Here is a 17,301-nt window from a genome sequence, read left to right on the forward strand (position 1 = left end):
ATCTCCCTGAGATTAAGTTCATTTAGGGAAATAGGACATAACTGTGAAAAATAGAAATAATGCCACAAATGAAAGTGAGGTCACAAGATTACACATGATTAATTCCAAGTGAATGATGTGTCATGATGTCATCAGAAGTGAGGATATGGGAAAGGCTTTATGAAAGTAGACTGAAGCACAAAGAATAATTGGATTTCACTAAACAGAAAGACTTTTTTTTCAGTCTGTTATTAACTATAGTGTGATTTTTAATGTATTAAAATACTAATGGAGTAACTCAAAAGACTAATTGCATTTTTAAGTTCAGTTTATTGCAAAATCTACAACAAAAGTGGTACACTTATAAAATAATCACAGGGAGTCTAAGATTCATTTATTATTTAAGTTAAATAATATTTCAGTACATTATTTCTAAAATCTGGAGTAGATGTCCTTTTACTAATTCATAAGATATAAAATCCATTTGATATGAAAATGAAAAGAAAGAGAAATTGTCACTTGAAATTGATTTTAATCAGCATGTTAGACAAAGGTTCATCAAATATTAACCTGAGTAAAATTTAAGGCATATTTATTCTTGGTGCCATATTATGTACAAATGAAGAAAATGCTATCTTTCTCAATTTTTTATTTTACATGTGGACATTATTCTATATGTTTACTTATTTTATCAACTCATTTTTTCTTCCATTCTGTCTCCAGAATTATAACATAAAGTTCGAACTTACTTCTATTAAAACATACTAAATTACTATGACAACTTTTAAACTTGACAATTATATAGTAAAGAGATTCCATTTTTTTTGTTTATTTTTTTGAGAGAGCGAGAGAGAGAGAGAATGCACAAGATGGGGAGAGGCTGAGAGATAGGAAGAGAGAGAATCCCAAGCAGGATCTGCACTGTCAGCATGGAGCCCGAAACGGGGCTCCATCCAATGAACTGTTAGATCATGACCTGAGCTGAAATCTAGAGTTGGATGCTCAAGGGGATGCCTGGGTGGCTGAGTTGGTTAAGTGTCTGACTTCTGCTCAGGTGATGATCTCATGGTTCATGAATTCGAGCCCCACATCGGGCTCTGTGTTGACAGCTCAGAGCCTGGAGCCTGCTTCAGGTTCTGTGTCTCCCTCTCTCTCTGCCCCTATCCCACTCATGCTCTGTCTCTGAAAAATAAATAAATGTTAAAAAAAATTTTTAAATGAGTTGGACACTTAACTGACTGAGCCACCCAGGTGTTCCTCATTTTTTTGTACTTACACTGCTTCAGTCAAATTTGCATAGTTAAAATCTGAAGTTTTGCTATCAGAGCCATGTGGAAAAAATTTAGTAGCTGGGTTAAGCTTAGGCAAGACCAGAAATTTAGGGTTCCTTTCTCTAACAAAGTACTTAGTAGAATGTAGACATTCATTTTTTCCAGTTCCTTTACCTGCATCATATATCCTTTTTTTTTAATGTCATACTTGTCTAAACATTTATAACCATCATAGAAATGAAAGGTACTACTGAAGTAATTGAACAGATAGAATGGTTGCTTATTTCAAACACATGATTTCATTTGATTCTGGTTCAGTAATATAGTTTAAATGAAAGAAAAAGGTCCATGGAATGCCTGGGTGGCTCAGTTGGTTAAACAGTTGACTCAGCCCATGACCTCACTGTGGGTGAGTTTGAGCCTGGAATCAGTCTCTGTGCTGACAGCTCAGAGTCTGGAGCCTGCTTTGGATTCTATCTCCCATTCTCTCTTTCCCTCACCTACTTGTGCTCCATCTCTCTCTCTCTCTCTCTCTCTCTCTCTCTCTCTCTCTCTCTCTCTCTCAAAAACCAATAAAAAATTAAGAAAAATAAAAAGGTCCACAAAAATATTCTTAGATAGCTTAGTCCCTTTAGTAATTAGCTGATATTTGTGATGTGACACTTTAAATGTCAGGGTGTTCTTCTGACACTAAAAGTAATTTCTACATAGTAAGCCAGGATTTGTTTGGCTTGGTGGAATGAGCACTAGTCCTCCCACAGATAAATTATTAGTAACTTTGGGGGAAAACAAAATACTACCTTAGGACTCTATAGCTTAAAAAATTGGTACTTTTTTTTTTAGTGGGGTCTAGGGAGTGGGGGACAGAACTTAGAAGAATTAAACAAACTGGAATAATTTCCACTATAGTTACAGAAGCGGAAGCACCAGATTCCAAAATTTAATAGAGAAATGTGAAATCTTTCAAGCTGGAGGAACCAAATGAAGGAGCCCCGGGAAACCAGAGCTGCTGGAAAGTGGGAAAGGTGTCTCCAGAAAGAAGAAAGCCAGGAGAAAACTCCTGATCATTTTCAGTCCATGTCACTGAATGATCCCTGAACAAGGTACATGAAGGTCAAACTGAAAGCAGCTTGCAATCAAAGATTAACAAACTGAACAGAAATCTAAGTTGCCATTCACTGCAGGCATGAGTCAGCAATTTAAATCAAACAAGCTTTGAAGCAACATAACAGAATCTAGAATGTACCCAATGTACTATTCATAATGCTTAGGACAAACTCAAATTCTTCAATAGTCAGGAAAATATGATCTAGTATCAAAGAAAAAAACTATCAACAAATGGTAAATGCTAATTAACTTGGATGCTGCCATTGTCAGATCAAGATTTTAAAATAATTATTTTGACTATGTTCATTGAAGTAAAGGAAAATATACTTATAATGAGAGAAAATATAGGAAGTATTAGCAGAAAATAGAAAAATGAAAGAAAATCCAGTAGAAATATTAGATATGAAAATACAGAGATGGGAGCTCCATATTTGTATAAATTCTGATAAAATCTCTGGCTGACTCTGAAATCATGCATACCTACCTGTAGCAGACTCAAAGCAGCACAAATAAACATGATTAGTCATAAATGTAATTTCCAGTGAGATCTACCACACATCCACCGATTGTCTACAGTTAAAATGACTGCCAACATCAAATGTCAGCAAAAATGTGAAATAACCAAACCTATCTGATCATTGGTTGGAATAACCAACCAATATATAGTTGGTTGAATGTAAAATGATAACTTTGGAAGACAATGTGGAAGCTTTTCTTTTCTTTCTTTCTTTTTTTCCTTTTTTTTTAAGTAAAAACAAACTACTCTTCGACCTAGCAGTCCCCACCTGGATGTTTATTCAAAAGAAATGAAACTTATTTTCACAATTTAGATGTGCATGATTGTCATTGTTAATGACAGCTCTGTTTCATGATAGTCAAAACCATGGAAACATCCCAGATGTCTACAATAGGAGAATTGCTAAATAAATATGGTTTATTCACACAATGGAATGCTAGTCAGCAACGAGAAGGAACAAACTAATGATGTATACAACAGCAGGGCAAATCTCAAGAATGTTCTGTTCAGTGAAATAAGCTTTCTCTAAAAAATGTATATTGAATGATTCCATTTGTATGAGTTTGTAGAACAAGTAAAACTAATGCTTATGGGGGAAAATCAGAGCAATTCTAACATTTGAAGGAGTATGGGTAAGACCCGAATGGGAAGGTAAATAAAGGAAATTTCTGAGGTCATGATAATGTTCTCTACCTTGATAAGGATTTGGGTTACATGGAAATATTCGGTTATCAAAACTCAGCCAATGCACTTAAGATTCATGCATTTTATGGTTTTGGGTGCAATTGTAAATGTGATCGATTCCTTGATTTCTGTTGCTTCATTATTAGTGTATAGGAATGCAATCAATTTCTGTGCATTGATTTTACATCCTGCCACTTTGCTGAATTCATGGATCAGTTCTAGCAGTTTCTTGGTGCAATCTTTTGGGTTTTCCATATAGAGTATCATGTCATCTGCAAAGCCTGAAAGTTTGACCATCTCCTGGCCAATTTGGATTCCTTTTATTTCTTTGTGTTGTCTGATTGCTGAGGCTAAGACTTCTGATACTATGTTGAATAACAGTGGTGAGAGTGGACATCCTTGTCTTGTTCCTGACCTTAGGGAGAAAGCTCTCAGTTTTTACCCACTGAGGATGATGTTAGCGTTAGGTCTTTCATATATGGCTTTTATGATCTCGAGGTATGATCCTTCTAATAAATCTAACCAAAGAGGTGAAAAATCTATACACTTAAAACTATAGAAAGCTTATGAAAGACACTGAAGAAGACACAAAAAAATGGAAAAGTATTCCATGCTCCTGGATAGGAAGAAAAAATATTGTTAAAATGTCAATACTATCCAAAGCAATCTACATATTCAGTGCAATACCTATCAAAATAACACCAGCATTCTTCACAGAGCTAGAACAAATAATACTAAAATTTGTATGGAACAAGAAAAAACCCCAAATAACCAAAGCAATCTTGAAAACCAAAGCAGAAGACATCACAATCCTGGATTTCAAGCTGTACTACAAAGCTGTAATCATCAAGACAGTATGGTACTGGCACAAAAACAGACACTCAGACCAATGGAATAGAATAGAGAACCCAGAAATGGACCCACAAACGTATGGCCAACTAGTCTTTGACAAAGCAGGAAAGAACATCCCATGGAATAAAGACAGTCTCTTCAGCAAGTGGTGCTGGGAAAACTGGATAGCGACATGCAGAAAAAGAACCTGGACCACTTTCTTATACCATACACAAAAATAAACCCAAAATGGATGAAAGACCTAAAGGTAAGACAGGAAGCCATCAAAATTCTCGAGGAGAAAGTAGGCAAAAACCTCTTTGACCTCAGCTACAGCAACTTCTTACTCAACACGTCTCTGGAGGTAAGGGAAACGAAAGCAAAATGAACTATTGGGACCTCATCAAAATAAAAAAAAAAACAAAAAAAAAAAAACAAAACTTCTGCACAGCAAAGGAAACAATCAGCAAAACTAAAAGGCAACTGATGGAATGGGAGAAGATATTTGCAAATGACATATCAGTTAAAGGGTTAGTATCCAAAATCTATAAAGACCTTATCCAACTCAACACCCAAAAAACAAATAATCCAGTAAGGAAATGGGCAAAATACATGAATAGACACTTTTCCAAAGAAGACATCCAGATTTCAAACAGACACATGAAAAAATGCTCACATCACTCATCATGAGGGAAGTAGAAATTAAAACCACAACTTAGGCAACTTAGGCAACAACAGGCAACTTAGGGAAGTAGAAATTAAAACCACAACTTAACAACTTAGGCAACAACAGATATTGGCGAGGATGCGGAGAGAGAGGATCTCTTTTGCACTGTTGGTGGGAATGCATACACACACACACACACACACACACACACACACACACACACAATGGAGTATTACTCAGCAATCAAAAAGAATGAAATCTTGCCATTTTCAACTATGTGGATGGAGCTAGAGGGTACTATGCTAAGCGAAATTAGTCAGAAAAAGACAAATATCATATGACTTCACTCATATGAGGACTTTAACACACAGAACAGATGAACACGAGGGAAGGGAAGCAAAAATAATATTAAAATAGGGAGGGGGACAAAACATAAGAGACTCTTAAATCTGGAGAACAAACAGAGGGTTACTGGAGGGCTTGTGGGAGGGGGGATGGGCTAAATGAGTAAGGGGCATTAAGGAATCCTGAAATCATTGTTGCACTATATGATAACTAACTTGAATGTAAATTTAAAAAAATAAATTAAATTAAAAAAATAAAAAAATTAAAAAACAAACTCACAAAAAAGATATATGCATTTTATTTTATGTGAATATTATATCAAAAAAAAAACCAAAAAAAAACTGAAGCAAATATTGAACTCTGTCCATACTCCAGTATTCAAGAGGAATATATGAAATGCATGAAGGAAATGCATGAAGGAAAAGATAAAATGAGTTGTGAGTAAGCTAGTTAAAATAAAGAGTCACAAATAGCCAATTGATAATAAAATTGTAAGAAGAAAACCTGTGAATATTTTATTCAAAAGTTTATTTTAGGTCAGGTCCCAAAAGAAAAATGAAAGGTTAGTGTCAGACTGATGGAGAATGATAAATGACAAATCAAATAATAGTCAAATATTACACATTTTGAATAGTTTGTTGACATATATCAAATTTTTCTCAGCAGGACTTTAAAATATTAGCAATATCTATGCAAAAGGCAAGAGGGCATTTTAAAAATTATCTTGGTACAGTATACTGAAAGATCAAATAAATTCTTGATATAGATCAAGGATTTTATAGTTCAGATCTGTGAGAAAGGATTATGAAATGGACAAAATGTGATCGTCTGGAGGAAAAAGAATCAGGGAAATTGAATTTTCTGGATTCTGATTTCACATCAACGTGAGGTTTCATGAGAGTGCGATAGGACTATTGAGTATGTACATATCCTGAGACGGAAGGCAGGTGCATTTAGTGGACCATCAGAGATTTTGACAGAATAAGATCTGTGTGGGAGTCATTGTTTTGTTTGCCTGGGAAAGCATAAGCCATTGATATAGATAAAAAGAGAATTTATTATTATGATTGTACTGAGGAACCCAGAAGGAAGTTATTAATATAACCTTTAGAGTATACTGGTTGCTTCCCTGATTTCCAGTGTTCCCCTTCTTTAGCACCCATACTTTTGTCCAAAGAGGCAATATATCCATTTAAATATGCTTACCTTCTCAGACTGTCTTGTAGCTAGTGTGGTATAGTTCTTGGGCAAAAAGAAGTAAAATCGGTAGATGTGAGTTTGTAGGAAAAGTTTCGGCTTCATCCTGTTCTTTTCTTTCTGTCTGAAACATAGACAGAAGTCAGAATAACCTTCTTGGACCATGAGGAAAAAAGTCAGAGAGGTTCAATACCGAAAGTAGAAGGAAGCTTTATTTATTTATTTATTTATTTGGCAGCTAGATGAACTCGGGATTGCCTACTCCAGACTTCAATTGCATGAGAAAAACAGTATTATTTGCCAAAGCTTCTGTAGGCGGGTCTCTCTTTTATGTAGCTAAATCCAGTTGTTAAATTGATACAGAAAGGATGATCAAATATCCAGGAATAAATTCTCAAACAAAGAAGAGGAATATAAAGCCTGGATTCCAGAAATTCAGGAAAGCAGTGATAGGATTCAAAGAAATCAACACAAAAACAAACCAAAACATGTGATATGTTTAAATGGAAAGTAGTTTTAACATAACACCTCAGAAATAACCTTCAGATTTACCTCTTACATGTAGGGAATTATGGCAAAAATACTAGATGGAAATGCAAACTAAAAAAGTTAATAAAGAGCATCTGAACATTGGATGGGCATATGTAGAATTTAGGTAAGCTGTACATAAGAGTCAGATAGTTGAGAGTTAACAAAAAGACCTTTTGTTAACTTTAATCGTTCACATAAAGGCCTATTTCATCAAGAAGGAAATTCCCTTTACAGCTATCTGAGCTGAATCCTGACTTTTTGAGAAGTGGGGTGGAGTGGAGATGTTAGCTAATATAGACCAAAAACACTTGTCAACAGTTTTGGAAACTGAGACGACTCAGTGTATCTTGAAAGAAGTGGTACTAAAACTCAAGGAAGAAACTGTCCTGGGACATATAATATCTGGGATTCACTGTCTTGCTCCAGTTTTCTATTTGCTCTATCTATCTATCTATCTATCTATCTATCTATCTATCTATATTTTAATATTTTAGTGTTCCATGCTATCTCCTCTATGGATTCCTATTTGTGTCTCTTTGATTTATTTTTAGTCACTGCTCTAAAGAATGCAATTTGCATCTTTATTCTTTCAGTCTACCCACAAATACTATTCAACTACTTTGTATAGCACATAGTATAAGAATCTTATAAAAGTATATTTCTGTTTCCCTCTTCCTGCTCTTTTTTCTATTGTCATGTTTTTTCTACATATGTTATAAAACCCACAATGATTGTTAATTTTCCTATAACTGTCAATTACCTTTTAATTAAATTATAAACCAAAAAATATCTTTTGTATTTATCCACAATACTTTGTGATAATTCCTTTGAGTAGATCCAAGTTTCAACACAATGGCATTTCTTTCTTCCTGGAGCACACACTATTAAGGTGTGTTTACATTTGGTGGCCATGAATTCTGTCAACTTTTTTTATGTGAAAGATTATTTTGCCTTAACTTTCTGAAGGATATTTTCCCTCAATACGAAATTCCAGATTGAGAAATTTATTTGAAAACTGTTTTACTTTTGTGTCACCTGCGTGGCTCAGTCAGTTAAGCACCAGACTTGGGCTCAGGTCATGATCTCACGGTTCGTGGGTTTGAGCCCCGTGTCAGACTGTGTGCTGAGAGTTCAGAGCCTGGAGTCTGCTTCAGATTCTGTGTCTCCCTCTCTCTGCCCCTCCCCTGCTAGTGCTCTGTCCCTCTCTCTCCCTCTCGCTCTCTCAAAAATAAACATGAAAAAAATACTACAAAAAATTTACTTTTGTATGATAAATATGTCATTCCATTTTCTCCTAGCTTTCTTTGTTTCAGAGTCTTTAGGCATTTTTATCTTTATTATTAAATATGATAGACTGATATTGTCCCACATATCACCAAAGAACTGTTTTTTTTTTCAATCTTTTTTCTCTATGCTTTAGCTTGCTATTTCTTTAAGTCATTTTTAAAAAATGTAATGTTTACTTATTTTTGAGAGAGAGAGAGAGACAGAGCGTGAGCAGGGGAAGGGCAGAGAGAGAGGTCGACACAGAATCTGAAGTAGGCTTCAGGCTCTGAGCTGTCAGCACAGAGTCCCATGCAGGGCTCAAACTCGTGAACCTTTGAGATCATGACCTGAGCCAAAGTCAGATGCTTAACCTACTGAGCCAGTCACTCAGGCACCCTAAGTCATTTCTTTAAGATCATTTATTTTGGAGTATATAATCTAGGTCTACAAAGTGAAAGTGTCATATATTGTAATTCATATATTTTTCAGCTACAGAATAATCATTTAATTTTCTCATATCTTTTACTTTTCTATTTTAATATTTTCCTTTAATTCCTGAAATATGTTTTATAATAACTGTTTTAATGTCTTTACTTTTAACTCCATCTTGCCTCATTTTTTATTGACTAATTTCTCTCCTGTTTATTATTCTAACTATGCTAATTCTTTGCATGTATGGTAATTTTCCTCATATTTTTAACAGCTTTATTGAGATAATTCACATAACATACAGTTTACCCATTCAAAGTGAACAATTCACTGATTTATAGTATACTCACAGATATGATGCTTATCAACTCAGTCCATCATAAAACTGTTTCATCACCTCAAAAAGGAATTTATATATTTATCTCTCATCTTTCCTAAATCTAAGGAACCACTAAGCCTCTTGCTATCTTCATAGATTTGCCTATTCAGGATATTTATAAGTAGCATCCTACAATATTAGACCTTTGGTGTGTGTCTTCCTTCATTAGGATAATGTTTGCAAGGTTCCTCCACATGGTAGCATGTATCAGTACTTCATTCCTTTTTGTGGCTGTATAATAGTCCATTGTCTGGGTATACCTCATTTGTTTATCATTTGTCAGTTAATGGTCATGTTAGTTTCTCCCCCTTATTGTCTATGAAGAATAATGCTGCTATGAACATTGGTTTATAAGCTATTAAGTGAAAACGTGTTTTCTATTCTTTTTGATATATACTGAGGAGCATTATTGCTAGGTTGTGTGGGTATGCTGTTTAACTTGGTAAGGAATTGTTGAAGTGTTTTACACAGAGGCTATACCATATCTCCACCAGCATTGTATGAGACCTTCAGTTTCTCCATATTATTGCCAATATTTGTCTTTCGTTTCTGGATTTTCATAGTCATTATCTTAGTGGGTATGAAGTGGTATATCATTGTGGTTTTGAAGTTTCCCTAGTGACTAATGATAATGTGTATTTTTCATATGCTTATTGGCCTTTGGTTTATCTTCTTTGGAGAAATGTCTGTTCAATTCTCCTGCCCATGTTTTTTAGTTAAAAGTTTTTTTTTTTTTAAATCAATCAATTAATTAATTAATTTGGAAAAATTTAGGTATACAAAGCAGAAAAATTGAGCAGAGAGTACAGAGTTCCCAAATACATTCTCCCTCCATTGCCCTTATTATTAACATCTTGCATTATTGTGGTACATTTGTTAAAGTAGATGAGCCCATATTGATACCTTATTATTAAGTGAAATATATACCTTACATTATGGTTCACTCTATATAATACTTTCTATCATTTTTAACATATAAATAACATGTATCCACAATTACAGCCTCATACAGAAAGAAATTTGATACCCTAAAAATCCCAATTCACCTTTTTATCCCTCCTTCCCTTCCTCTTTACTTCTCTTTTTTCCCTTCCTATAAACCCCTGAAAACCACTAGTATTTTTTATTATATTGATAGTTTTGCCTTTTTCAGATGTCATATGGTTGGAAATGTATGTAGCCTTTTCAGATTGGCTTACTTTACTTAGCATTATCCATTTAAGATTTCTCCATGTCTTTTCATGGCTCAATAGCTCATTTCTTTTTAGTGCTGAGTAATATTACACTTTCTGAATATACTACAGTTTGTTTATTCATTCACACATTGGAGATCATCTTGGTTGCTTCCATGTTTTGGCAGTCTTGAATAAAGTTACTATAAACATTTGTGTGCTGGCTTTTGTGAAGACAAATTTTCCCTTTATTTGGGTAAATACCAAGCAACACAACTGCTGGATCATATGGTTAAGAGTGTGTTTGATTCTGTAAGGAAAAAAAAACCTGCCAAGGTATCTTTCAAAGTGGCTATACAATCTTGCATTTTTAATAGCAATGCATGGAAGTTTCAGTTGTTATACATCCTCACCGAGATTTGATGTTGTCATTGTTTTGGATGTTAGTCATTTTAATATATGTGCAGTGGGATTTAACTTTTTAAATTTGCAATTCCTAATGATACATGATGTTGAACATCTATTCATATGTATATTTACCATCTACTTATCTTTTTGGGTGACATGTCTGTTCAAATCTTTTGTTCATTAAAAAAAATTTTTTTTTAAGTTTATTTTTATTTATTTTGAGAGAGAGATAGAAAGCAAGTGGGGGGGGGGGGCAGGGAGAGAGGGAGACAGAATCCCAAGGAGTCTCTGCACTGACAGAGCCCAATGCCAGGCTTGAACTCATGAACCATGAGATCATGACCTGAGCTGAATTCAGGATTCAGATGCTTAACTAACTGAGCCACCCGGGTGCCCCTCTTTTGTTCATTTTTTTTTTGTTCATTTTTAATTGAGTTATTTTTATTCTTATTGATGAGGTTTTTTCCCCCCTATTTCTATGTGATTGAGTTCTTTGTATATTTTGGATACCACTCTTTTATCAGGTATATGTTTTATGAATATTTTCCTCCAGTCTGTGGCCTGATTTTTCATTCTCTTAACAGTCTTTTGCAGTGGAGAATTGTTTAATTTTATTAAATTTCAACAGATCATTTTTTGTCTTTCATGGTTCATACTTCGTGTTGTACCTAAGAAGTCACCACCAAACCCACTGTTAGCTCGATTTTCTCTTATCTTCTAGGGGTTTTGTAGCTTTGCATTTTACATTTATATCTATGATCCATTTGAGTTAATTTTACAGTTTAGATTCATGTTTTTCTTTTTAGTTTTTGTTTGTTTATTTGTTTTATTGTTTTTTTGCATATGAATGTTCAGGGATTCAAGCTCCATTTGTTGTAAAGACTGTTTTTTCTCAATTAAATTGCTTTTCTTCCTTCTCAAAAAGCAGTTGACCTCTGGAATTTTCCTTCTAATTTCCTTCTCTGTGGTACTTCATTCTGGGTAAATTTTTGTTGTGGTTGAACTAGATTCTTGTAGAGATTCACTTAGGAAAAAAAACTGATTTTTGTGTATTTTCTTTTATTAATAAGCTAAGTTCTCAAATCTGTTTCACTAGTTACATTACTTGAGGTAAAGGACACTGAACTTATAGGACTAAAATAGCATTCTAAAAGTTAAAAAATGTGCTTTTTCCTTATTGATCCTTGCATTGTAGGTGTACCTTCAAAATAGATTTTCAAGTTCAGTTTATTAAAGCATTATAAGATTATTAGTCTTGCTAAAATGTACAAATACTGTAAAAATTTGCAATATCAACGTTCATTTCCAGTATTATAATTTGACAAGTTATGTGACGAAACAATTGGAAATTAATACAACTCATTATTAAATAGGGAATGGCTATATGTTAGAACATTTTTTATTCCTGCAATTTTTTTTTTTAAATTTTTAATGTTTATTTACTTTTGAGAGAGAGGAAGAGAGAGACAGAGTGTGAGCACGGACGGAGCAGAGAGAGGGAGACACAGAAACCAAAGTAGGCTCCAGGCTCTGAGCTGTCAGCACAGAGCCTGACATGGGACTCGAACTCATGAACCGCGAGATCATGACCTGAGCCGAAGCGGGAAGCTTAACCAACTGAGCCACCCAGGTGCCCCTATTCCTGCAAATTTAAATGTAGAATTGTACCCTGATGCCAACATGTCATAAGAATTCATCATAATATATAACATCTGTAATAATCTATAGTAATCTTTTAAAGCTAGAGAGATATGCATAGTTAATAATTTTATTTTATTTTTACCTCCCATCTTATCATTATTCTGGATAGTTTAGTTCCTAGAATGTTATCTTGTTGTAAATTATAAGAAAGGTTATTATGCAAAATTGTCTAAAAATTTATCATATTTATCTTTATGTCTAAATTATCCCTGAATGTAATATTACCACGGAACTGATTCTGAAATATCACAAAATTTTAACGACAGTTTCAATGTATCATGATATATTAAAAAATAAATATTCACAAATTTTTAAGGAATGAAATGAATTCTACCTGACAGTTTTGAAAATATGTGTAGTAAATGCATAGTTGAGCACATATCTCACATATTAATGCTTGATTCTATTGTACATGATCCCTCAACTTTAATAAAAATAATTACTAGCAAAATGTACTCATATTTAAATGTTACAATTGTGTAGGACTAAAAAGACATATAATAAAACTCATAAATACAAACATGATAAACCCACTTTATGGTTAAGTCTGTAATGTTATTTACTTAGGAAAATACTTTCTCTTATGGCTAATCGATTTTTAATTATGGGTTAAGATAATCCAGAAAGGAAAAAAAATGTCTATAGCTGCAGTGTGTGAAATTACATAAGCAGGAGTAATGCAAAAAATAACCCTCAGAAGCTCAGATAATAAGAAAACATGATGGTATGAACTTAAACTCTGGCAAAGTAAAGAAGAGAAATAGATAGATTTGCAGATACAGAGGGCTCACTGATTTATTAGTTAATGTTGAAGTTAGGAAGAGGAAGGCATCAAAAATAACTTCCATATTTCTGGCTTGCACAACTAATTAGTAGGTGGATTCATGAATGAGATAACTGAGGAAGAAAAGTACTTCAGGCAAAGTGTATGTTAGGAGTAGATGAGGAAAGGGAAAATAAAAGAATTATAAATGAATGATGATGTACTTTGACAACATTTAAAGAGAATATGCAGTTCTAAATGTCTGTAATTATTGAATTGTTGACTATAAATAGCAAACAAAAGAAGCTATTATTTTTGATAAAGAAAATGCATAATTTAAACTAAGATATTTTACTATTATTCATCAGCAATGAACTTTCTAGTGTATATCATCAAAGTCTAGGAAGCAGCTGGAGATTATTTGTGGGATTGGCAATAGATTTTCATTTATGATATTGCTGATAGCAGAATTTAGTTTCCAGTAGGCTTCAATAATAGAAAAGGTTTTCTTTTTAAATTTAGTAAAGCTTAAAAACAATCTACATTTTGAAAAAATGAAACACATTAAAACAAAAAGCAAAAGAACCTAAAATCAGAAAGACTGAAGCAAGATTTCAAAAGCAAGTCTAATTATACCATTTACTATGCATGTAATTGAGTGAGGTCTCCTAAAAGGGGATAGGGTGGTGGAGAGGAAGACGCAGAAATTCTTAGTCTAAAAAACTACATGTGGGGGCAAGAGGTATATGGGACATCTCTCTACATTCCCCTCAGTTTTGTTGTGAACTGTAAACTGCTTTAAATAATAGTTGTAATTGAAAAAAAAAACTATAACATGCAATTTTTAATGTGTCACGCATAAATTAAATTAAACTGAACATTTGCTTTTAAAAAAGATTGTCCAAAAGGAAATTTAGAAAGATTTCACAGTGTTGGACAAAGAGAGAATCATCTCATAAATATTTCAAGTTGAACATATTCATTATATTTTCACAGAGAGTTTAACAGAATTCAAAATTTCAGGCAACAATCCTGTATGGTCAATATAGTGACTTTTCTTTGGATTTATTTGATCTATTGTTGTAAAAACTTGGGAAAATAAGATCAAACAAATCAGCAAGATGGTAGTAGCCCAAGCCAGGTGACAGGTAAAGCCAGGGAATGGGCACCATCATTTCCTAACTTTGAAGTTTCTGCCTGGAAGCAATACCTAGATGGAGGTTGTAAATATGTAGATTCTTAATATTTAGTTTATTCACATTAATTATAACTCTGCCAATTGGGAAACTTACAGGGCTGCAGTGTTCCTATAAATGCTTTAATTGCATTTTCATTACAGTATAATCTACTTAGAACCCAAGTCCATATCATCTTGGTCATATTCTTTCTTTACTATACACTACCCTTCAGAAGGCTCCCTAATTCTTCCTACAAATGGAGCCAGGTAAATTGTATGTTGGTGCCAATAATTATTGTTTATTTATTTATTTTTTTTTTGCTCATTGCATTTCTCATCATCTTATAGAAGAGAAAAAAACTAATACCTTGAGATAATTATAATTAATAATAAAATACGATGTATTCTTAGAGGGGGCAAAATTTTTCTAATAAAAGTTACAAAGACAGAAACTAAAAAAAATTGATACAGATTTTATGAATTAAAAAATGGATGACCAAAACAAACAATGAAAGATTGACATAAAAAACAAATAAGCATCTGATTCAAGATGGCAGAGTACATAATTTACCCTTTCTCCTTCATAGAATCTAACTGAAGTGAGAGTTGATAAATACAAAGTACTAATAACAATATAATAAATCCATTTCAAAGTAAGAAATAGTGCCATCAACGGAAGAGAAACATTGACAGATTTCTGGAGGAAACAGAGTGGATGATTATTGATTGAGGCCTCTGGAAAGAATGTGTAACTTTGGTTTTGCATAGAAGAAAATGCAGTAGACAATCTGAATGCAGTGATGAGCTGTTGGAGAAGAAATCATTGTAATGAATAAAGAACTGTCTTTGAAAATGTATATGTTCTGTGTGCAAGGAGCAACTGGCTGTAACATTTGCCCTTAGTTAAAACCAAGAAATACTTCCTAAATAGTCATTCCACAGAAGGGAACTAGTATGAGAATTAGAGAGCAGATAGAGGGTAAGACAATTTTCAATCTCCAAATTCGTCAAAGGGGGAAAAAAAGAAAAGGATTTCATGCCACTTGTTTTTGAAATAAATATTAAGTAAGCGAACCCTAGAAGACTATTTTTATTCTTATTATAGTGATTTGAAGGGTCTTACACATCTTCCTAATGACATACATTAAGTAGAAGGCTGCATCTACTTAGAACTTGTCCATTTTTCAGAACTTGGATTTATTCCTCACATAATGCAAGGAAAGTTGCAACTTTCTATCACTGTAATTTGTCTGCAGCCTTCTACTACTGCAAAAGAATAAAATGCCAATAGCATTACTAACCAACATAGTCCTTCATTGTAAATATTAAAAACCAATTGAGGATTAACAGATATTTGAAGATAGCCAGCAGGAGGAAGAGAAAGATCAGGATATAAAAACTGAGTCACAGATTCCAAAATAGATAGAGGTAATGAAAAGAATGTAAGAGAACTTTAAAAATGTAACTAAATTTTTCTAAAAGGATAAAGAGTACTGCATATCTAGTTTTTAAGAAACTGAAATAGAACCAAATCAACAAAAGGGTTAAATTATAGAAGGAATATTGTCATAGAAAAGATGATAACATATGGTACTTAAAATATTTTATAACTACTATTATAATTTGTTTAATAAAATGAGAAATTTAACAAAAGTTGTACATGTTCATTTCACATAATATTGGAACATCAAGTAATAGTTTGAATTTATTAAGCAGTAATATTTTAGAAAATAATCAAATAGCTTGTTGAACAGCATTATAATGCTAGTGATATTGGTGATACAGAGAACATGTTATGATGATGGGACATAGGCAGCAGGCTTCAGGGGAAAGAGGATTACACTAGAAATTATGAGTCTCGGGTTGTAATTTTAGTCTTGCTTCAAATTTATGGTGTAACTTAGAAAACTATTTTGTATGGTGGCAGTTTTTCTCCTCTATAGATTCAGTTTCCTCATGTTTCAGTTTCTATATTTTTATCATACAGTTCGCAGCAATATTTGTATTACCTGTAATGTATTCAAATATGTAAATTTTATTTATCTAGATATCTAAGAGAGTGAGTTCTAATATTTGGCTTCTATGAATATGTTATGCCTGTTTTGTTTTGCTTTATTTTTGTTTTAGTCTTCTCCATCTCTGTGTATTCTTCCAGCATGGCATCTGTAGTTTACATTTTTGTAGTTCATAATTCTTTCCGGTTACTGTGCCATATTTACCTTGGTCCAGCAGCCAGCTCTCTGCATCTGCAGCTCTCACAGGGGTGGTGGGCTGGAAAGAATGGGTGAAGTGCTTGATTGCAGCCTTGGCACATTCAGACAAGCAAGCTTCCCATATTCTTTTGTTTGCTTAACAAATCATGTAGGACAAATTAAAGCAGCAGGCCAAACATGCCTCGCACTTCCCCACGGGTGCAATCCTCATATTCACGCATGGGCACATGCTCCATTGTGACCCTTTGCAGTTTGTCTAATGACTTATCATTTTCCTTATCCTATATGCCAGATGTGCTCTAAGCATTTATGACCAAAATTCAAATTCCCTTCAGAAGATAAACAAACTTGTGTACTCCCAAACAATCCAATTTTCAATATTCATTTTCTCCCTTAATACAGGGGAGGATAAAACAGTGAATTTTCAGCCCCAAATTGACTTCAACCTATTACGATTATCTCATAGTGGAAGGTAAATTCAATGAAGCAGAGTATTTGAATTATTCAATTACTTGTGCATAGAAGGCATTTAATAAGTATTTGTTATAAATTAACAAGCCAGCAGATTCAGAATCTCTCAGATTCAGAATCCACATAATCATCTTGAATTGATTTATTGTTTAAGCATTGATAATCAAAACTTTTCCGTAAATAATGATGTCTT

The sequence above is a fragment of the Panthera onca genome, chromosome C1, assembly GCF_046562875.1.
Source record: "Panthera onca isolate mPanOnc1 chromosome C1, mPanOnc1 haplotype 2, whole genome shotgun sequence".
In the NCBI taxonomy this organism is placed as follows: Eukaryota; Metazoa; Chordata; class Mammalia; order Carnivora; family Felidae; genus Panthera; species Panthera onca.